Source organism: Desmodus rotundus, chromosome 11 (genome assembly GCF_022682495.2).
Source record: "Desmodus rotundus isolate HL8 chromosome 11, HLdesRot8A.1, whole genome shotgun sequence".
In the NCBI taxonomy this organism is placed as follows: Eukaryota; Metazoa; Chordata; class Mammalia; order Chiroptera; family Phyllostomidae; genus Desmodus; species Desmodus rotundus.
The window spans coordinates 78806562-78830226 of NC_071397.1; the positions used below are offsets into that span (position 1 = coordinate 78806562).

At 40.4% G+C, this 23665-nt stretch overlaps 1 long non-coding RNA gene across 1 annotated transcript; it reads left to right on the plus strand.

The window, feature by feature from the left end:
- Nucleotides 1-1247: 1247 nt before the first annotated feature.
- Nucleotides 1248-21960, plus strand: LOC123478839 (uncharacterized). The gene is made up of 4 exons (XR_006654207.3): nt 1248-1864; nt 2751-2838; nt 19117-19261; nt 21548-21960. It is a non-coding gene; the product is annotated as an uncharacterized lncRNA (long non-coding RNA).
- The last annotated feature ends 1705 nt before the right edge of the window (nt 21961-23665 follow it).

The following is a 23665-nucleotide window of genomic DNA, read 5'->3' on the forward strand; positions in this document are numbered from 1 at the left end:
TCTCTGTTTCCTTGAGTTCTTCTGTTTTCCTCCATTGAGTTCTCCTGATGTCTTTCCCAGGCCAGGCCTCATGATTCATCTGAGAGCCTAACCCAGCCTCCTTCAGATATCTGAAAGAAAGGACAGAATAAAATTAGCTTGCCCTCTGGACTGGGGGCAGTACACGCTCCTCGAGACTACAGAGTTGATGGATCTCTCTCATAAACAAAGAATCATGTGTGAGACCAGTTTCCTCTTGTTCTCTATGTTATCTTAGGCTCTTTTGTTGGCTGTTTTTCACTATTCGCCTGAATAATATTGATGCTCTCAAATCTTCTTATTCTCCCAAGCAATATCCTCCATATCCATGTCTTCAAGGACCATACACTAATGACCCCCAAATCCCTATGACATTTCACATCTTCAGGCCACAGGCTGCCTGGTGAACATTCCACTGGCGGATCTTTAAGTAACTCAAACTCAGCATGTGCCCAAGTGAACTCATCACTGTCTCTTCATATTTTCATACTTGTCCTTTCCTCCCTCATTTCAGCTAAGGACTATCAAAGTAACCTACTCATGAGGACTGTATCTGTTACAATGCCTTTGGTTGCAAGTAATGGGAAACCCTAACTCAATTGGCTCTAACCATAAATGTATCATCTCACAAAATAAGTCTAAAGTTATGGAATTTCATGGCTAATCAATCCACCATCTCGACATCATCATGAAGACTCCAGGCACGTTCATCTTTCCGTGTGGCCATCCCTGTTTTATGTACCTCTTCTGCAGACCAGTCGTGAGTTGAGTTCAGCAGTTCCAGACTTCACCTCCTCAAGACAATACCCAGGGACAGAAAAAGAGTGTTCCTCTTTGTTGTGGCTATTAAGACGAAGGCAGATGTTTGTTTTCTCCTGGGGCTGAGCACCTACTCCCTGCTTCCAGCATGGAAAGTGAAGTCTAGAAAAAGAGGAAATGCACTTGTTTGTATCTCAGCTTTAATCTTATTAAGCTGTAACTTATGCTTGAGTACCTGGTAGCAGTCTTAACTTCCTTCCCTAAACACGTATAAAACTGAATAAAACAGGTGACATTGGCAACAGGAACTGAGCAACAGGCAACCAGAACTATGATGTCTGAGACAAGAGAAACAAATGAAGTGAGCCCAGGGAACGTCCTTATTTCCTGCCCGAAGGTGCTTCCCTGACTATGATCCATGCGGCGGGCACCCAAACAGGCCACTTCAGTCTTACTGCATTGAGCAGGTAGAGGCTGGAGTTCAGGGAGGCAGAGACAGCCAGAGTCATCAGGGCAGCCTGCCAGTGAGAAGAATGCTGTGCAGAGGAAGACCTCTGCGTTTCTGATTAGGGTCCCTAGAGTCCATTGCTAAATATTAAACTGGGCATGCATAAGACAAAACTCCATAAAATTGGACAGTATGAAGGGAGATCTGTTAGCTGAACAGCCCCTAGAGGTTGCATACAATTTAGGAATGGGGTAAAATATCACCCTATCTTGACTTCTCTGAAGCAGGCAAAGCAAGTTGGTCTAATCAGGCCATCGAGTCACATGCTGCATAACCACAGGGCATCAGTTCTAAGGGCTGAATACTGTCTGGTAAGCTTTTGAAAATGACAAACGCTCGCTGTATTTGTGTTTCTCTGGCCACCAGACCCGATCCTTCCTCTCCCATTTGAGCATAAATGGAGAAAAGCAAAGATGACAAGCTGAGTTGAGTTTCATGGTTAACTCTGAACTGCCTTAAAGGATTTGAGCAAAGTGCAAGTTGACGCAGCTCTGTTCGTACCTAAATCTACACGACCACCTTTTCAAGGTTCCCTACTTCTCTCCCATGCCGAGAGCCACATGCAAGACCATCCAGCTGGTGAGAATAAACAACCATTCAGGGCTTTTGGCTTTCTGTGTGTGTGAGTCACGGAGGGATGCCTGTTGGAGTGTTATGAAAGATAAACACAGGGCAGCTCTCTAAAGCCTGTGTCGGGAAAACTAACAGGAGGGAACAGATAGCCATTGTTTGGAGTCTGCAGTGTTATGCGACTGGAGCAGGAAATGCAGGCTTGGGGAAGACCAAACTTTTGATGGATCAGAAATTGAAAATGCTTGTAATTAAACTGAAATTAAGTTAGTGGTGACAGGGGGATTTTGGGGTGCAAAGATAGAGGGGCATGAGACCAAGAAAACAGGGGTTACACTTAAGGTATTGCTGAGTTCAGTTGGAGCAGGCATTCTCATAAGAAAACAAAACTCTGGAGAAAACTGGATTTCTCTTGGAATAGACCTGATCATGTCCATGAAAAAGAAAAAAAATTTTTCTTTTGAAGCCCTTTTGCTAGAAGCAAATCTACAACTAACTGTCTTCCTATATGCCAATGGCCGGCCGCTTTGGTAATACCATGTAATACATAGGATTACAAAACCCTAGTCTTCCAAGGAACCCCCAAATAACATCTTTCTGTGGAAAGCTTGTTCATGCCTTAAGCATTTTTAGATCTTGCACATCTGTGAAAGCACTTGAGAAGTAACCTAAATCTAGTATTGCCTTTACATGAAATTAAAGGGCCCTTGCCCGAGGCTCGCAGTGCAAGCCCTGCACGTCACGAACACACGATAATGAAATTTAGTAAAGAAACAAGGGTGCCCTTACCATGGATCCAGTACTCAGCACTGACACGGCACAGCCCAGAACCCTGAACATCCTTGTCGTGGTTAACATCGTTCAGGCTCCACTTCTCTTGTGCCCTGCTTCCTAGAAAAGGTGCTGCGTCTGAGTGGCTGCTGCTGTTGGAGAGAAGAACTGCTTTGGAGTGGAGGCAGGATTGGAACAGCGGAAGCTCTCAGGTGAGAGAAAATGTATTAAGTAATTTATCAAACTCCTCCTCTCAGATAAGGTGAGTGCATATTCATTCTTTCATAAGAGAGTGTTTCCCAGTAGTGCTTAGCAACCATTTTTCTTGCTCTTCTTCATGTTCTAATTTGTGGTTTCAGAGACACATACAAACTGGTGTGGTTTTCCAAAGAGTTGCATATAGTAACTGTTGAACATTTTGCAACATTAAAAAATTCATATTACTCTTAAAGTTCTATACCTGTTTTATTAGTCATCCAAATATCATTGGAGCATCAGCAGAACACTCAGACATGCTCAATAAAAATTAATTACTTCTGCCCTGGTCGGTATGGCTCAGTCGGTTGGAGTGTCATCCCAAAACCAAAATGTTGTGGGTTGGATTCCTGGTCAGGGTAAATATCTAGGTTGCAGGTTCAATCCCTACTCTGGCACCTGTGATCCCCAGTCTGGGCACATATGGGAGGCAACCAATCAATGTTTCTCTCTCACATCAGTGTTTCTCTCTCTCTCTTCCTTTCTCTCTAGAAACAATGAAAGAATGTCCTCAGGTGAGGATTTAAAAAAAACCCAAAAACCTGCCTTTGATAATTTGCTGACTTTCAGCCATATGAAAACCCTAGATCTATAGATATTTCCAATTTTGCCATTATGACAATTATATATGTCAATGTAAGAGAACAAAACTTATTTTTACACTGGGTTATAACTTAAATATTAAGATGTACGGTATATTGGCCTCTTAGCTTGAGCCTTGAAATCCTCACTCCCATGTCTCTCTGAAGACACTGGACCCAGCACTATCCAAGTGACCAGAGCTAAATGGCCTGGGCTCCTGGCACTGACATTTCAACAAAGAAAAGGGATAATGTCCTTTTAATCTGAAAATATCTTACTATTCATTCATAAAATATCGTTACATGTCTTGGGCTCTGGTGATATAGTTTTCCTTCTAAAGATTTTCTTTTCTTGGAAAAATCAGTTATTCTAATTTTCTGCCTCTTACAAAGCTTTGTTACTGAAATCTCCAGGCTGTGAGCTACAATACAGACCATGTGTAGAACAAGTTCTCATCCTGGGTAAAGAAAGATCTAGGGAAATCGCACTTTTTAAAAGTCACTCCTCACCATCCACACCACTTTGTAATTAACTCCACTCTTCATTTAACTGGACTCTAGAAGTATTGTGTTATAAATTGTGTGTAACAATAACAGAATAGGATGTGGAGTTAGTGTTTGATATGTGTGCATACCCCTTCACAAATATATGTGTGTGTGTATAATCTATATGTGTATAATGAATTTACCTCTGTAAATAAACTAAGATCATGAGAGAGGAGGGAAGTAACAAAAAATGTTAAATCTAGATTAGGAAATTTTTTTTCTATAATAGTGAGTAAAAGCCATCTCTTAGGGCAACTTCCAGAATAGAGAGAATATAGTGGTTTGACCTCAAGGACAAATGACAAAGATAGGAACCCACCCTAAGGGACAGTCCAAAAGCTAAAATGGATAGTCCATACCTCCTGCTCCTCTTTTTCATTTTACAAATGAGAGGATCAAATCTTTGAAGAAGCCATCCAACGAGATACATCTCCAGTAGCAAGAGACTTACCTGAGATTCCAGGTTCCTGGATAAATGCCTCTAATCTTCCTTTCTCTTCCTACAAGTCCAGAACTATATGGACCTCTCCTGATGCTTGATTTTGTACTCAGTTACTTCTTAATTAGTCTTTAAATACAGATTTAATGACTTTTCCTCCAAAAAAAGTTAAGGAATCTTGAATAGCACTTTGAAACCAAGCTCAACAAATCTTGCCCTTAAAACCAGAACCCTGGAATTATCACTGCTAAAGAGTCTGTGTTTATTCCCAACAGGTTTTGGAAATTAGGATAAGCCACTCATATATCTAAACTTTAAGAGAAAATACAACATTTGCCTTTAAAAATATGTCTAGTTTTTCCTAAAAGTGTCGTGTGCAACACAGTATGTCAATGAAGTAACGGAGCCTGGTTTCTGATGGACTTAGTAGCATTAAATTGACTTATAACGCCCAAAATTTTCTAAAAGTGGTTTAAAATTAATTGAATTTTGAGAAAAAATATTGGCAGAAGTTTACATCATGGGTAAATAATTACAGCCACCCTCCCTTTAAGTGACTAGAAACCAGATGACTAATTTTCATGATGCCATCCATCATCTGTGCGATAGACAATGTCATCAGCTCTGCTTCACTGATGTTTTTTTTTTTTAATTTCTTTTATTTGTCTTTTTTATAAAGCCCTTTGGATTCAAAACTCCATTGTAGAATTTTCGAAGTGAAAATGCTCTTTAAACAAGATACTTATTGCTGGGGTTGTTTTCTGACTAAAGTTAGGATCATACATAATAATAAAAATCAGTATGTATTCACATTATCTCCCCCTCTTCAGGTTTTCAATACTAAGCCTCCTATTTTCCTTGTGTCTTGTCTCCTTTTGTTTTAAGCCATTTTATACATTTATTGCTTTTGACTCTGAAGTATATGTCTTTCTTGAGCATTAATTTTTCTGTCCCACGCTATTTCATAGGCATTTAAATTTATTTTTATTCAACTTGGCTTAGGTCTTACCTCTAATGTTTTCCTATAAGAATTCTCTCCTTTCTAATATCTATTGGTTAATGAAAATCTATGCGGCTTTTATGTATTTGATTACTGGGTCCTTCTGCCAATTCTTTCCCCTCCATTCATTGCCTCTTCACTCCTGTCAAAGTATTTTTACTCAGGACTTGACTGTGGCCTTCAAAGCTTAATAAATCTGGTGAAGCATTTGATTACTCGTAGTCTCTAGCTTGTTTTTTCCCTGTTATCTACCCCAAACCAGGCCAGAGTTGGCAACTGGGGGCTCCCAACCAAGGGCAAATGTGCTTCTATATTTCCCCAGCTAAAACTCTTTAGAAAGAAAATACTTTAGATTTTTAAATAACTGCATGTCTAGATTGACCTCACCAGTCTTTAGATTTTGTCTTCTCTTGTCTCCCCCCTGCCACAATATTTGCCTTCTCCAGGTCATTCCCTCCAGGAACTCCTTTTGGCTTTTGAAAATGCATCGTGTGGACGTCTCGTTCCTCTTTAATCCACTCACACATTGTTCCAGCCAACAAATTCACGCTAAATTTTAATTAAGGTTGTCCTCCTTCACCTTGGAAATGAAATTAGGAGGAAAGAAGCTGTCCTGTGCCACCTTTTTACTTGGAAAATTTATTTCTTTTCTTAAAGTGTGACCTTATCTCTTTAGTAAAAGGCAAAAGATTTGAACAATCTAAAGAGAAATCAGCGTATATGACCTTATCTCAATTCAGTGGTATTCCCCCACCCCTTTCCCCTTTTAGATCACGTGTCAAGGTCTCAGCCAGACCAAGACCACCCCTTGGCTAAGGTTTTCAAAACTCCAACTACCACCAGTGAAGAGTTTCAAGTGCCACAAATACTGTAACTTCTCTCCTGTTAGATCTCAGGACAGCTCTGTAGATGTGGGTATATACTTGTCTTCTCTCTCCAGTTAAGTTGTAAATCTCTTTAAGGGCAAGAACTGTGTCTGTGCCTTTGATTTGTTACCAAACACGGCACCCAGTCAATGATAAAGTTAATTTAGACAGCTGTGACTGGCACTAAAAATAAATAAAATATAAGTGAAGTGAAAATATCCCAGGGAATTACTTATAGAAGAAGCAGGAATTGTTTTGGGAAATGTTTTCACATGTACACGCTGAGTCGCAACCAAATTTTGAGAACCCCTTCACTGCAATGTAAGGACACAATAGATACTTGGTATTTGGTCATTTAAGTTGTTAAAAGAAGAGTTGAAGGGAGATTCGGAAGAACCCTGTCTATGAAATTATAAGGGGCTTCTGGTGCCTCTTGCTCTTCGGACCTTCAGTTTAAGCAGTCTCCAAGGTTGTCTCAGGAGCCTGGTGGAGCACCTCCCTCCCTATTCAAAATGTTTGCATGAGCCATGAACTCCCCGAGGGAATTTGCATGCTCACGGAAGCCTCCGGTGAACACAATCCATGAACCCTACTCTGGGTTTTCCGTCCCCCAAATGGGATGTTAATTATTATTGATGTAAACTGTTAAATTTCACAACCGTGCAATTATTTTAGAGAATGTTCTTGGAGCGCTTCCTCCTCTGTGCCACGATCGTGTGGACTGAAGATACGCTGTTGAGTCTGACACAGGTTATACCTTAGAAGAGCCTATGATTTAGTGAGGAGTTGATAAAGTACAGTGTACAGCCCACAGCCCAGATCTGGCTCAGTCTGTTTGGATAAATAAAGCTTTATTGGAACTCAGCCAGGCTCGTTCATCTGTATTGTCTGCAGCTGCTTTTGTGAAGCCACAGAGTTGAGTTGTGGCAGTGGAGACCATGTGGTCCGCAAAGGCTAAATATTTACTGACAGTTATCCGTGAAAAAGCATGCCAAGCTCTGATTCAGAAAAACATCAAAATTTGTTTAAAATAACACATATTTTTCATATCCAAAAGTGACAGGCACATAAAGAGCAATGTAATATTTTCCTTATTTTTATTATAAAACCTAGATGGGGCAGCTTTAAAAGGATTCAAGAACTGGCCCCTTTTAAAAAGTTGGTAAGAAAAATATTATGATCTTAATGAAATGACATATCATATTTTTCTGTCTTACACATACATCATCACCCTGCCCAGGGCTTTGACGTCTGACCGCAAAATGCTGATATTGTCACAAGCAATTACAGAGCTAAATCAGCTGAATATTAGATCAGAGATCCTCAAGGGCCTGCCCATTAGCTGGCTGTAGCCCATCATCATCATGTACTTGGTTTCAAAACTTTGGAGCAACATTAATTTGATAAATTAGATTAATTTCACACTAAAATATAGCTCTCCTGATTCTCTTGGACAATCACCTTTGGCAGTGCTGGGCCTCCATTCCTGCATGGTGACAGCCCCCTGGAGCTGGGAAGCCGCTTCCGTCTTTGAACAAGAGGTCTGTCCGGAAAAAGCCCAGCCATCCTTAATATAACGAGAATGGTTTGCGTGACATTGCAGTAACCTGGCAGCCAAGGAGACTGGACTGGAATGTCCATGTGTGAACAGTGACTACTTCACTGTACTAGTCAGTGGGGTGGTAGACCGAGGAGTGAGCAAGTGTACTGTGTGGCCATCACATTCAAAATGACTGAGTGAGTAGAGCAATGAATCTGCATCAAATTTTGCGTTAAGCTTGAACCTCCCCTCCCCTCCATGGAAAGTATTCAGATGATTCAGAAGGTTTTGGGGATGATGCAATAAGTGCAGCACAGATAAAAGTGTGGCACAAATGCTTCAAAGATGGTTGACAATCTCTTGAAAGTGCTCCACATTCTGGAAGTTCCTGCGACAAGCAGAACACCTGAGAATATTGAACATGTACAGGCTGCAATCCACAAAGATCAGCGACTGACAGTGCGAGAGCTAGAAGCTGATCTGGGGATTCCAAAAACTACTGTGTCCAAGATTTTGATGCAGGATCTCGGCATGAAACATGTGGCAAAATTCGTTCAGTGGCTGCTGCTACCAGAGCAGAAGGAACATCGTGCTGCAGTTGCTAATGACTTGATTCAGACTGCTACCAATGAACCAGATTTGGTGCCCTGTGATTTCTGGCTTTTCCCAAAACTAAAATCACCTTTGAAAAGGAAGAGTTCCGTGAGATTCAGGAAAATACTCATGTGACAGACAGCTGACAATGATTCCAACACAAGATTTTGCACAGTGTTTTAACAATGGAAGAGATGTTGGGAGAACTGTGTGAGGTCTCAAGCTGCCTACTTGGAAGGGGACTGAGGCATCATTGTTCTTTATACAATATTTCTTACATCTTCTTCAATAAATGTCTCTATTTTTCATAGTGCGCAGCTGGATACTTTCTGGACACATCTGCTCCAGATTACCCCAATCTCCACCACTCGCTGACCTGATTATCAGTTGCCATTTACAATGAGTTTAAGAAGTTACACTGCTGTTTTCCCCTATGAAGAAATTTCTCTGTAACTATTCTCTTTTAAAACATTGACCAAGATGATACGTTTTTGTTTTTGTTTTCTTTATTTTTATGGTTGACACTATTACAGTTATCCCCATTTTCCTCCCCTTTGCCTGCCTCCCCCCAGCCCCCGCCCTCTCATCTCTCTGGCCATCACCACACTGCTGTCTGTGTCTACGGGCTATACATACATGTTCTTTGGCTCATCCTGCCGCCTTCTTCCTCATCCAGGCCCTCCTACCCCTCCCCTCTGACAGCTGTCAGTCTGTCCCATGTATGCACGCCTCTGTTTCTATTTTATTCATCAGCTTATTTCATACATACATGTCTCATATGCAAACAAAGGATATGCAGTCTACAGCCACGTCACTGACTTACGGGTTTTTAGCCCCCGTAGAAATGGTTGTTTGACACTAACGTCTTATAAACGTGAAGAAAAGCAGAGCTGAAATGCGCCTTCGAGCAGGGGCCTTCAAAGGGGTGTGAGCCCCAGGGAGTGTTCTATGTAAACGGTCGAGGTTTGGAGAGAAAATATTAGAATTTACAGTTTTACATTCCTCTTTAATTTGTGTTTTATGTACTTTTAAATTCATAATAAGATGTAAAGCAGACATACCTGTATGTGTACATCCATGAACATCCACATACATATCTAGACATATTCAAATTTATTTTAGTGACGGAAGCATGTGATCAAAAAACTTAGAGACTCGAGTCTTGGGAACCCAGAAAGGATCTGGGAGCTCATCACATCCACACCTTCATTTTTTTTGTTTATTGATTTGAGAGAGAGACACACATACAATTTGTTTTGCCACTTGTTTTTGCATTCATTATTTTCTTGTATGTGCCCTGACCAGGGATCAAACCCACACCCTTGGTGAATTGAGAGGACACTCTAAGCAACTGAACTACCTGGCCAGGGCCAAACCTTCATTTGACAAAGTGTAAAGAATCTGAAGCTCCAGGAGGTTCCATGACCTGGTCAAAGGCACAGGCATATTAGTGACAGAGGCCAGCTAGCTCCTAATTCCTGTCCCAGTCCTCTTTCCGCTATGCCACACTGCCTGCTTTCTTAAGGCTTCCCTGAGAAAATGAGACCGATTCCCCTAAAACAGCTGGGCAACTTGTAGCAAACTGCCAGACTTCTTCCTCAGCGTAGCACAAATTTTAACAGGTGGTTCAGAGAATAGTTTCTTTTTGTGTGTGAAAAATGGCATCCAATCAATCTCCCCACTGCCAGTAGGGGCCGCCTGCTGTTGCTGCCTCCCATTGGCCAGTGTCTGCCTTCTTTTCCTGTGGAAATCAAATATAAGGGCAGGAGAAAGGACATATTTGGTAATGTTACGCTCTTCAGCTTCCTGGTCAGGGCTGTCTCAGCTGCAAAATGTCAAGGGAAAAAATATCCCTCCAACTTGGAATGAATTCCAGACAGACCCTGATGCCTGCAAATTTGTCAGAGGGAGCCAAGTCCAGGAAAGCAGAACATGAAGAAGGTTCATTATTCGACTTCAAGAGACGCTCAAATAATCAGACACTCTGGTATTTATGATTTTCCCCATTTCAGATGGTCTGTAGTTCACAACATTCCCCTCCCTTTACCGCTGATTCTGAGCTTCCTTTTAAATTAAACCTCAACAGTTATAAAAAGACTTTCACATTACTTGGAACCACAACCACTACTGGGAGACACTGTTCATACAGGGCTGTTTGGGGCTGGAGAAGGGCCGTTCTTTTGGATTATTAGTCTGGGGAGGGCAGGCCAGGAAGTCAGACTCACTTCACCTTGACCGCTCCGCAGTCCTCATCTAGTTAGGACATCTGTGCCAGGGCCTCCTGACACTCGCAGTGTTTGATACGATGATCTTTACTAAAACAGTGGCCTTTTTGTTCCATTGGCTTTCTTTTTATTTTTTTATTTTTTAATTTTTTTATTTTAGCTTTGATTTTCTTGGGGAGGGGAACGTGGAATAACCAGAAAGTTTATCCTTACACACCCGGCGTGTGAATATACCAGAACTGTTTGTAAGGCTGAGTTTTGGGGGATCTTAGTATTTTCCTGGCATATAGCACGTATTCTTTCTCTTGTAAAACCATTGCCACATGCTGGCAAAAAGGTAAGGAAACAGAACTTGTAATCCAAACCTCATTAAATTGCTACATAGACATTTTCCCTGCTACATTTTGCTCTTCATTTCTAAATGCCACGCTATTTGTTTGTACTTGGTCTCCCTGAATCCTTATTTGGGTTCTCTAATAGGCACGAAGTCATCCCAATCTCAGTTTTAGCAGCCAGTGGAAGTGTGCACAGGAGGAATGGGATGTTCGGTCTTAACCTGTGGTCTCGATGAATAAGGGTCTCCTTTTTTCTTCTCTTTTTTTTTAACTGTCCAGAATCTCTACTCCGGTTTTGCTCCTCAACAGTTGGAGGTCTGTGCAGCTTCCATGGTGATCAACTGTTAGGTCATAAACATTAGATTGTGGCATCACTGAATGAGTCAGTTGGGAGGAAGCTGTGCTGCAAATACAGCTGAAGGCCTCTGTTGACAGATGGTTGCTGTCTTAATCATGGCCTCGGGGGTACCCCACCCCACCCCCACCGCTTGTCTGGGCATTGATTCACAAACCTGGACTGCTCTGGAGGAGGCTGGGGAAGCCCATCCTGAGGGAATACCACTCCTTCCTCCTCCAGGCCTCTCCCAGGACACCCACACAACTAAGAGGGAAAGGAAAGTGAGCAAGAGAGCTCCTTCTGGTGACTTGGTGAGTGCCAGCAAAGTAAACCAGCTCTCATTTTCTTTTCAAAATCCTACACGGTTCCTTCTTAAACAGTGTAAATTGTTAGCATTGTCTGTTTCTCAGTACATTCATTATAGAAAAGGATACTGTTCCATTTTATCTTCCTTGTCTATAAAATGGGCATCGTAAGAGCCCACCCTTGAGAAAGAAGGAGGTGGGTCTAGACAACATCCTTACGCTCCCTTCCGTCAACTTTTTGTGTCTCTGTTAAGCACTGGTACTTCTGGAAAGATTTCCCTTCTACCATATTTTTGAGCACAATTCCCTGAGCCCATATTTCACTTTGGACAAATTTGTTGAAGATTTCAAAATTTGCAGTTTCACAGAGCACTATGTCAAGAGCTGCTGTACGCTAGGCTGCTAGGAGACTGGTCATCGAAAGAAACAATGCCCTTCCCTGTGTCCACTATCAAGAGCTGCTCAGTATTTCTGCCAGCCTGTTAGCCTTTATCTTCCAGTCATTTTAGACCTGAAAGAGCACATTCCATCAGGAGGTCAGCCTCTATCATTTCACTGGAATGCACTGTAAGGCCACAGTAACTCCAGGACAAACAAATTTACTGTGGCTCAGATTCTTAAGAGATAGCACTTGAATGGTCTGTGCCTGTTGTATTCTCTCTCTGCTCAGGATAGAATACATGAAAATCAGCTGAAAATCCAACTGGGAGACTCAGGCCAGACGTAAGGAAGATCTTCTGGCATTAAGGCTACAGAAGAAGTTGCGAAGTTGGCCCCTTGGGGAGAATCTTTAAGATTAGCCTGGAAGAGCATATTTGAATGATTAAGATGTGGTTCCGACTGGAGAGGAGGGACAAGGTTATATGGTTTCCAAGGCTTTCATCAAGACATAAGATTCTCCCAGTTGTTGAAAAGTGACTCCATGCATTACTCATGGCTGTTAAGATTGTTATTTATGATCAGGCTACTTTTACATAACAAAGTCAGATACTCCTGGTTGGAAGATAACTGAGGAGTTTTTCATTCCTTTGCTCTTATTTCACTGCCGAGAAAACCTCGGCACAGAGAGGGTCCTTGAGAGCCAGTGGAAGAGCTGGGCCTACGACACAGACCTCCCCAGCTCCCTGTACTGTGGACTTGACTACACCCTATTTTTACTAATCATAGAAATATAGTTAAGACGTAGCTCAATTTTATAAGAATTTTGTTTATTTCATGAGCAGTGCTGAGGCAGAAACATGAGAGTCCCTGGGAAATGGTGTGGCTACATAGTACAGTTTAGGAGGATAGTTCAGGCAAAGCACAAAGGAGGAAATGCTGTTTAGATGAGCTCATTTCTACTTACAAAAAAAATTTAAAAATTAAATTCAAGATCCAACAACTTTTTCCTTCACTTAGCCCAACACCAGAGGCTTACACAGAAACTCTCCAAACAAATCTGTTTCGTATATTTCTTCTCCTCAAACTCAGGAATTTCTTTGATATCTAATCTTGAGTTTCTTAACTTCCCTTAGAAAAAGTTCTCCTTCACCTCTACAAATGCAAAATTGTACCTAATTTTACTTCTCTCTCTTTTTATAATGCTGCCTGATCTTAGAAGACATTCAACAACTTTTAATTTCTAAATTATAATTAATTTCTTTCTCTTTCTTTCTCTTCTTTTCTTTCATTTCTTTATTTTCTCTTCTCTTCTCCTCCCTTTTTTCCTACCTTCTTTCCTTTCTTCCTTCCTTTCTTCCTTCCCTCCTTTCTTTCTTCTCTTCTTTCCTTTCATTTCCTCTCCCCTCTTTCCCTGAATCCCTCCCTCCCTTCCTTTTTTGTCTTGGAGAGTAATCTGTCCATTTCACATAGAAATCCAGTTGTCCTTCCTGTTTTCTTCATGGAAGTTGCATTAGAAGGGCTTCCTCAATCCTGCTCTAGATCATTAGTGGTCACGCCTCACAGATTCATTTCCTTATGAATGAGCTGAAGAGCCTGCACTTTTAATACATGGGAAGTAAAATAATTGTATTAAGTAACAAAATTCTTACCTAAAGCTGATATTAATATTACATCTCTTCTCTTACCTATTTTACTGTTTTTCAGATTTTTTTCTTGGGCATCTAACATTATCATACTTCTAGTGGACTCCCAGGCAGTCTGAGTAGGCAGTTTCTTCATTGGTTTGCTTTAAGGGGCCATTTGAACCCCAAAAGCCATTTGAACCCCAAATATTCTTTTTACTGATCAGTCAACAACTGGAACTCCAAGTAATGGAATCCATTGTTCAGGTTAAGGCATCGTTCCCAGAAAACTGGGCCTCTGGCAATGTCAAAAGTATTAACCCATGAGTATATTTGCTTTACAGCCTTGATCTCAGCTTGAGAAAAAGAAGAACTACATTTTGATAGTAAATATAAATGGTCTAGATTGATTATGCTGAGGAAAAAAGTGCAGCTGGGACAATAGCTATGGAAGATTAAGATGAGAACAAGTGAGGGAGCCAAAGACACCATTAGTGAACTTGGCTTTCTCTCAGCCTGTTTTCGGGGACTTTATTTATAGCACTTGTACCTCAACATCCTTAATACATTTATTTACTTATTTCTCAAAAGTCTTCACTACCACTAATTGATTTGATTGTTCATACTGAGTCAGAGTATGAGTTAAATGGTATGAAATGAAAGTTTTCTGGATCCAGAAGGTTCTTCTAGGAAGAACCTTTTATTGTAAATAAAATTTTTACAGGGCAAAATAAGAGAGTTCCTAGTAAAACTTTGTAGTGGCTATGTGTCAAAGGAGACAAGCAAGGGGTAGAATGTAAAAGGAGAGGAAACTTAGGTCATTTTTTAGGTTAAAAAATAGTTGGGGCAATGAGAGGACTGCAAATACCAGTACACAACTAAACACACATTTTAATTCCAGAGATGGCTTCTTAGTAAACAAGACTCACTTCAGGCCGGTTTAGAAACCACTGTGGCCTTACTTTCATTGCTGTTCTTTTCAGATAAAGCAAGGAAATGCATTTCCATATATAAGCACTTTTAACTTCGTGTGTGTGTGTGTGTGTGTGTGTGTGTGTGTTGAAGTTGACTTTGGAAGACACAAATAAACCCTGAGCTACACGTTATATTTCAAATGTTCTTTTGGATCATTGTCAGCTATGATTGGCTATTTATATCAAGCATATCAAAGAAATTCTAGTGATATACAACCACTGTTTCCCAGAAAATGGAGGTTTGGGGAGGGAAAGGCTTCTTTCTGGGAACAAAACCCAGGTTGGATTTTAGAGGGTGATTAAACCTGCGCAATTTCACTGTGGAATGGTGTTGGAAACATAGTGGTGGGTTGGTGGACTTTTAAGTAAAACTGTCATTACTCTCCTATCCCAATATAGAAAGCTAGATGTCACCAGCACAGGTCATCAAGAAAATAGAGGCAAGAGTCTGAACAGTTAAATTTTACTTCCAAATTGTGGAGTTTGTGCCAAAGAGCTTTAATGATTATTTTGACGTCAAAGTTTGAACGCCTGCAAAACACAGTCATTGCAGAAACACTTATATTGCTCACGAATTAGTGGTTCATTCACTCAGCAAATGCTGCTTGTAACTACTTTGTATCTACTAAATTGTAGTAGTCGGTGTTCTCAGAGAAACAGAACCAACAGGGTGTGTGTGTGTGTGTGAGGGAGGGAGAGAGAGAAAGAGAGATTCTAAGAAACTGATTCACATCATATGATTATAGAAGCACGGCAAGTCCGAAATCTACAGGCTAGGGTGGCAGGCTGGACACCCATGGGAGAAATGCAGTTTGAGCTGCAAGGTGGTCTGCTGGCAGCATTCCTGTCTTTTAAGTAAAGATCAGTCTTTTTCTACTAAGTCTTTCAGTTGGTTGGATGAGGCCTACCTATATCATGGATGGTAATTTGCTTTATTCAAAGCCTGCTGATTTAAATGTTAATCTCATTTTTAAAATGCCTTGACACAAACATCTAGAATAATGTTTGACCAAATATCTGGGTACCATGGCCTAGCCGAATTGACAGATAAAACTAACCATCACGTAAGTTCTAAGCACTATGAGAACAACCATCATCTCAGAACTTGCAGGCTAGTGGCATTGAGAAGCTTGAGACACGTTGCCACTGACTTTTCAAAAAAATACCTAAAGTTAAATCAATTGGTGGCATTCTTGCTTTTATCCAATAATGATGAGGAGGAGGAGAAGGAGGAATAAGAAGCATCTTCTGGGATTACCAAGGCTGAGAAACCTAATGCAAACTAGTAATTATAAAGAGAGATGACTGAGTGATGGCAATTCTGGAGTCATAAGAATCTTTCTGAAGAATGAAGCATCCTTTTCTTTATCCCGCGAAGACTGAGGAGTAGAGACTATGAGGAGAAGACACTTTTCCTGACATTTAGAAAATTACGCAGCACACCTCTTAGAACCAGACGGTCGGGTTCATGATAAAACAGCAGATTGGCTGCAATACCGGAGACATACAAGAGAGTTTCATGGCTTGCTGTTCGTTTACCTGCAAGGGAAATACCTGAAAGCCTGAAGTATAGGTCACACATACTTGGGCTGCACTTAGAGGAAAATCTCGGATTGCCCTGAAGCTTCTAACTTTTACCAAAGGACATTTTGTGCACTTCCCATGTCCATCTGTGAAGCGCAGAAAGTTTCTATTATTGTCACTATAAGTGCTAAGTGAAGTCACTCCTCCTTGGGGGGAAATGACAGACAAGAAATGGCAGTCATGGAATTTCCTCTGGACGTGAGAGCAGAAATACCTCTCAAAATAAACTGTGGCCACACACAGGTAGCTTCTTCAGAGGTGCCTTGGTGACTTCACAAGATAGGCCCTACTCCACCCACTTGGGATGAGCACGATGGGCTGCCATCTTCTTCTGGGGCCTCGAGTTATAGTGCAGAGATGAAGGTGCATCTATGAAAGCAAACTCTGTCCAGTGGTCTCAAATACACACTCTGACTTTTTCAAGTTGCCTCCACTGGGAGAGTAAATAATAGAAAAAATCATACACTGTCTCTAGAGAAATACGTAGAAGACCTGGTAACATTGTTTCTTCTGGGGTGGGGAGCTGGAACTCTGGACAAATCAGGGCAGAAGCTTATTTCTCAACGTACCCTCCTTTGCACTATTGAAAATTAGCAAACTTACCATGTGCATATATTGTCTCCTTAAAATTAGCCACCCACCCAGCTGCTTAACTAAGTAAATTAATAAGATACAGTTTTTTAAAAGCCAAATAACTGGAAACACTTGTATCCTCTCTTCCCATTTAGCCAACTTTGATTGAACTCTTAAATCGGATATTCTTTTTTTTTTTCTCCCCCAGAGAAATTCTGTGCCGAACAACCTCCTGCTCTTCCTAGAATATTCCAGGCCCATTCCTGACTCAGGTTCTTGGCAAAAGCAATGTCCAACACCTAGAAAAATCTCATCTTCATTATCTGTATGGCTCATTCCTTTCCCTCTTTAAATCTTTACTCAAATATTACATTCTAAAGAGGACTTACCTTGACAATCCTGTTTAAAATTGCAAGCTTATACCCTAAAATTCCCTTTTTCAGAGCTCCATGAAAGTTGGGATTTGTCTGTTTCATTCACTGCCTTTCTTCAGCATCTACATACTGCCTGGCAATCGTCAGTTGTCAAGAAATAACTGCTAAGTAAAGTCAGAGACAGAATAAAGGAGCTTTAGTTTCCAGATGGGTTATGCTTGATTGATATTAATAAGTGATTTGAGACTGGCACATCTAGTGTTTAATTCTATGAATGGTTTTGAAGTTTTTTGGAAACATTCTTTGATGTACATTTTGAAGATAAACTCAAGAATAACCTTTCATTATTGCAAGGTAAAGTGTACTTTTCCTTTGTTACTTCACAAATCTTTTGCCTAGCTAACATCCTCAACTTTGTTAACAGTATTTTACAACCTTGATTATTAAGATATTTATTTTTTGTTTATAGACTTTTAAGTTCTGAGAATACTTTGGACAAATCATTCTCTTTGAACAAATATACTATATACATTTAGATGTATTTATGTTTACAAGCTTTTAACACTCATCACCTGAAACAGTCAGGTTTCATCAACTACAGCAGTCAACTTAGTACTTCAACCAGGCGAAGGTTTAGAATAGGGAAGTAAGTGCTGAAAAAAATCCACTGGAGAAGTGAGGGCCAGGGCAAACTTCTGTGACCTTTGGGGAACTCAGGACGTTGCCAGAGTCACAAGAAACCATCCCATTGCTCCCTGCCCCAGCCTCAGCTTCAGCCTCAGTCTCGGCCTCAGCCGGCGGCACTGACTCTAGCTATTTGCAGACAGTTTCCCAGAAGCTGTTGTGAAATCTGCTGTCTGCTGTCTGTTCCAGTTGCCACGTCACCCACCTGTTCTAGAAAGACAATAATGACTTCTACGTCTCCTCTTTCTGTGGAATTAATTTTTCCCAATGAGCTCAGAGATTCAAATAGACAAAGGATTACCGTTATCAACACCCCTCCCATGAGGTCCATTGATAGGTAGATTTCTATAAGCCTCAAACCTAAATTAAATAGAAGAGGAAAAGATCAGTGAATTTCTCATCAGAATTTCATCCAGATATTACCTAATCCCATTTTAATTTTTTTTTTTTTTGCTTTTGAGCCAAGAGTGTTTGCTAGTTTATTATGGAGGTCATTCCTTCTAAGTTCTACTCATATGCACATTCTATAGGTAAACCCCAGTGATGAGCACACTACATTCTTCTCCCTGGTCCTTAAGCCATGACGTAATGGTTGAGATTGTCTGTAACCACTCCCAAGACAGGATATAAATCCCCCAGGATTTCCAGGGGGGAAATCCCAAAGCTACCTTACACAGTCCACCTAGTATTCCTATAGAATAGTTTCAGTAGTTTAAGAAAATTAGCAACTACTGTTATTTTAAATGAATAACTTCCTATTATTTGTTTATTATTCCTTTCCCCTAACAATGTTATCTAGTCTGTAAGATGAGAATATAGTAGCACTCATTTGACAGCATTGTTGTGAGGATTTAATGAGATTATGTACACACATATGTGTGTGTGTGTGTGTGTGTACAGAGAGAGAGAGAGAAAGTTTGGAATAATGTAATTTCTGGGCTACTGTAAACTTATAATAAAAGATAGCTGCTATTATTATCAGTATCATATCATCATTATCATTGCTCTTTTCCAGAAAAACTTACAGGTTCATGTGGTAGATTGGTTTGTTGGACCTCATTCTTTATCTGTCCCTACATCTATACCTTTGCCATGGTCTCTTCATGGACAGAGGGTGGTTCCTCCCTCCTTCCATTTGGTCTTGGCCACATGACTTGTTTGAGTCAAGAGCATATGAGCAGAAGTAACAACTTGCCCGTTCTGTTGCAAGTCTTGGCATGAAAAGCCCTGCATTTCCACTTGCACCCTTGTGCTTCTGCCATCACTTCCTTCCAGGTTGCTCCTGCCCCTTCTGCCTGGGCCTCAGAATGAATGAACACACATAGGCCAGGGTTTCCTTGGTCAACCCGCAAAACTGCAGTGAGAAACAGAGCCATCCAGCCAAGCCCAGCCTAGATCATCTGAACCCAACCCTGCCCACGTAAGTGTAAGCAATAATAAATGATTGCTGTTTAAATACCCTGAGTGTGGGGTGGTTTGTTATGCAGCACTGGTGAACTAATATGCTTCATTTTTGGTGTACCTGCTCAGAAGACCTACCAGTGACAGAGTCGAGTAATGACACCTGGTCTCTGGCTGAATTATATTACATTGTCTGCAAATGCCAGCCGTGGCAGTCTGTGAACCCTGCCTGGGGTAGTGCTGCCGGCACTGAGTGAGTGTGGGCAGAGGGAAGGATTGGTGCCAGTTTCTTCCTTGTTTTCTGCTCTTTCCAAAGCTGCCAGCTGGTGCAGCTGCACCTTTTGGACAAAGATATGATGTCCTGGGTATTAGCCTAAGTGGTACCACACGTGCAAAGAGCCACAGCTGCTATTTGTTGTGCTCCTTGCTGTTCTTGGCTCTGTTGCAATGCCTAGGGGTGGCACAGATTTCTACCCATGCAGTGTGGCTTTCCAAGATTCATAGATAGAAGTTTGATCAATGCAGCCACTAATGATGATGACTGTGTGTTTGGAAAATAGGTCATATTCATTTTGAATAGTTTGGGGTTTTAAGAATTGTACTAATAAATTAATCCTATAAGATTTTAACATAACATCATATAGTTCGCCCTTCCAGGAAAGCATTAAAACCTCACCCATATTTTAAATATACTTTACAATTTCTAAAAGGAGGGAACATTTATTCTTTGCTTTATACTAATATTTATATTGGCATGTATGTAGATAAATCCCATGAATTAATCACTCACATCAAATTTATAATTAGTTTCCATTTCTAAGTAAGAGGGTGGTTTGTTCTGCATGTGTTGTCTGGAATAATTAAAAATCATTACTAATTAGCACATGCAGTTAGTGAGTGTGATCCCTTTCTAATATTTCTGAGCTTGGCTTGAAACTTAAAAATAAGAAAATATGAATAAGTATAAGTCCAATGTATAGTCCATAGGATAAAGGTCATATTTCTGGTCTATTTAAAACTTAATCAAAAATGTTCTTTTAAATTGATGACATTTGCCAGTGCTATGAGGAGGGGAGAAGAAATAAAGAGAGGAAAAAAATTAATATATATGGTCCAGCCAGAGTTCATAATTTAATAGAATGGAACGTGGCCATCCTTCAGAACAATCTCAATGAAAATATAGACAAATAAATATACAGCATGTTGTTTTCAGCCCTAGTTGCAAATTAAACACTTGGGGAGTTTTTCAAAAGTATCAATGCCAAGCCCCACCCAAAGCTTTCTAATTCAGTTGGGCCTCAGGGAGAATCAAGGCCTGCATACTCTATTAGAGGTAGACCCACTAGTATATGGTATTTTGAAATTTTAATTTGAAAAGGATGATAAAACGGGTACAGTGACTCATTTCAGACCTCTTTAGAGCAGGTTCATTGAGGATTTGAGCTTAACATAAGGTTTTAAAGGAAAGAAGTGTGGATTGACATAGAATAGTGTGTTTCTTTTAAAATCAGTTCTTTGATTTGGGTTTTCTCAAGTTTTACCATTTCATTCAGAAAAAGTTAGATTAATTAATTTGTGAGATGATGATATGTGCTACTAATTTCTTCTCTCGGTATTTCCAGTGGATGTCAATCTAGATTGCATTTTCATATATGTCTTTTTTTTGTAAAACTGTGACTTCAGTCAGCAGTGTCCTGGAGCAGCTCCCAGTGACTCGTAAGAGTTGATTGTGCATGTCCCTTCCCAACTCTGTATTCAGGGAGGTCAAGCTGGTAGATTGGAATTAGCTAGGATAACAGTGTTTACGTGTTTACACCACGGAAATTGGCCAGTGTTAAGAATCAGATACTCTCTCACCTGAGAGATGATAATTAAAAACATTTAATGGTACACAACTGACTTCAGTGTCAGAGAATTATGTCCCATTAAGTTGATATTTTAGTTCTTCATCTCAGATATCTTAAAACTATATCTCAATTTTTAAGTACCTATTAATCTGGTGAAAATTACATCTACATTTTACAAGAGTGCCTCTTCTGTATTTTTTTTATTTCCTCTTGAATTCCTTTCCTGATTTTACCCTTTCTACCCCAAACCAGAAACTCCCACGTAGTCTATGCTGACAGGAGGTTTACTTATGTTAGTTTACAAATGGCTGTTTTCCCACGCCGGCCTTCATACCACCCTGTATCACAGTTTGCAGTTTTTTAAGATCCACAGCAGCCTTTTTTTAGTTTGATGAGGAAAGATAACCAAGAAAATAAATTAGGAGTCTTATGATTGACCCTATTTTTTGTTATTCAAGGAAACCCAAAATGAAGCAAAATAACCAATGTTTGCCAAGGAAAACATTTTCAACCATTTCAATTACTGTTTTAATTGGCGGGGTCCGGCTGCCAGATTATCCTCTAATCTCTACAAGAATGCTGTTTGGGAAGAGCTGAAATATGCCCTGCGTGGATGCCACATTCATCCCTTCATCACATTCTAGTTGGAAAAACTTTCTCAGCATACTGGAATCTTATTAGAGTGAAATTGGCAGTTCCTGGAAGAACATAATCCATAGATCATATAAAAACCTAATTCACTTTCAGCATATTATTGAAAAAATCTGAAAAGTATTGTGTGCCTGAACTCAAAATAAAGAAAAATGCTGATGATGAGACACTTGTGCAACGAATACCTGCAGACAATTTGCAAGGAATGTGTATGTGTGCATGGCTGTGCGTGTGTAAGTAACACAACAACAGAAGGAAGAAAGTGCAGTTATTTGGATGATTTCATGAAAGCGTGCTGGGACATGGGTTGCATTTTATGAAGATGACTACTGAGAAATAGCCCCAGCTGCTTAGCTGCTTATCAGACTCATGGGTTTAGAGACCGGAGAAGGCCCTTCTTTATTGCTTATTTTAAATGAGTCTTGAAAAGATTGATATGAATACTAGCTTATTCTACCTTCAGATTGCTCTTTTCAATGCACTCTCATTCAAGTGGAATGAGAACTACTGTGTACAATTAAAAAAAAAAAGGTTTTTGTAATCAGATTACACAAACAGACTCCAGAAAATGCACAAAAAAATGTGTGGCTGCAACAATTAGTTGGGTTTTTACCCTAGACTAGTCTCTGCAATACATTTGGGTTGTTGGCACTATGTTTAATTATAAAATTTAACATAAAAGGTTCTTTAACCTCTGTCTCATATGCTGGGACAAGGTCACCACGAAGGAGCGTGCCATTAAAAATCCACGAAAATGTGTTCCAGGGATGACCTCTGCAGTGCATACCACCCATCCTCTGGAGCCTGCTACTCAAAGTATGGGCCCTTGAGCAGCAGCAGCAGCAGCACCTGAGAACTTGCCAGAAATGCAGGCTCTTAGGCCCATTCAGACAAACTGGATCAAAGTCTGCATTTTAACAAGATTGCCTGATGAGTCATTTGAGCATTAAGTTTGATAAACATGGCTTTAGGTTATCTTACTTGTCTAAGAGTGAAAGCAAGTGGGTGAATTTATTCAGTGTCTATATCAAGAATGCTATGGATACTACAATATTTGCTGAGTACTGACCAGTAGGTCTAAGGGCTCTAAGTGTAAGGTAAAACCAGGACTCCATTTGTGGTGCTTCAGCAAATACTAAAAATATCGTCCATTGCCAAGATTATTAAACCCACGGTATATGTACTTCAAGATGCCAGTGATTGTGCGGTTGTAGCCAGCGGTTTTGTTGTGGCTGCCCAGAGTGAATACTTCTCTGAGGACCTACTCTGTGTTGTCGCCAAGGATGTGCAAAAGTTTCTGCGTACTTAACATGACTGAGTGATGGGAACTCTGCATTTATATATTTGGATCATGTATACTGATCCAGTGCATTTATATTTTTGGATCAGCTTCTCCACAAGAGTCTGCAGCAGAGAGAGAAGTAGCTCGAAAGGTCTGGTCTCCATCATTTAATTCCACAATGGTACTAATACATCAAAAATCACAAGTGCAATGAATCTTTAGATCTGAAGTCATTGAGAGAGAGAAATGGGGAGATGGGGAGAGAGAGAAAAGGGTATAGAGTTCTCATACTCTGAGAATAAAACAGGGAGAGGGAGGGAGGGGGACAGAGAGAGAGAAGGAAGTAAAATCCTCCACCTGAAAATTGTCTTCAGGGTTGCTCCTACTTGGACTTCATCAGTTGTGCTGTTCCTACAAGCCAAGCCAATTGCAGTCTGAGTACGAATGAACACATCTATGTTTACCAAAGCCGTTCTAAGTACCTGAAAAATGAGAATGATCAATTAAAGCAAGAATTCTCAAAGTATGAGAGCTCTGTAGCCTCCTGTTCCCACATTACAACACTTTGGTTCCCAAGAGCCATGGCACATGTAGAGTCAAATATAGGTCTTATTTTCTACACAGTCCTCTCCTGAATCTCTGT